Source organism: Aptenodytes forsteri, unplaced genomic scaffold, assembly GCF_000699145.1.
Source record: "Aptenodytes forsteri isolate BGI_AS27 unplaced genomic scaffold, ASM69914v1 Scaffold113, whole genome shotgun sequence".
NCBI classification, from domain to species: Eukaryota; Metazoa; Chordata; class Aves; order Sphenisciformes; family Spheniscidae; genus Aptenodytes; species Aptenodytes forsteri.
Genome location: NW_008795032.1, coordinates 508918 through 509178, shown reverse-complemented (window position 1 = coordinate 509178; position 261 = coordinate 508918).

Here is a 261-nt window from a genome sequence, read left to right as displayed (position 1 = left end):
CGCCCCTGCCGTCGTCTTTGCCGCTCCTTCTTGTGGGCATTCCTGAAAGTTAATCAGGGTGAAAATTGCAGTCGGTCATGTCTGGAAGCCACCAGAGGCTGATCCTGGAGCGCTGCAGGCTGGAGCACATGGGTATGAGACAGTCTCCCTACGTGTGGGCTGGTTGTTGCCAGGAGAAGAGCTTTCTCCTGCATCTCACCGCCCTTGGGTGTTCAATCCTTCCCCACTTTGGTTTCTTGGGCTCCAGCAACCGGTAGAGAA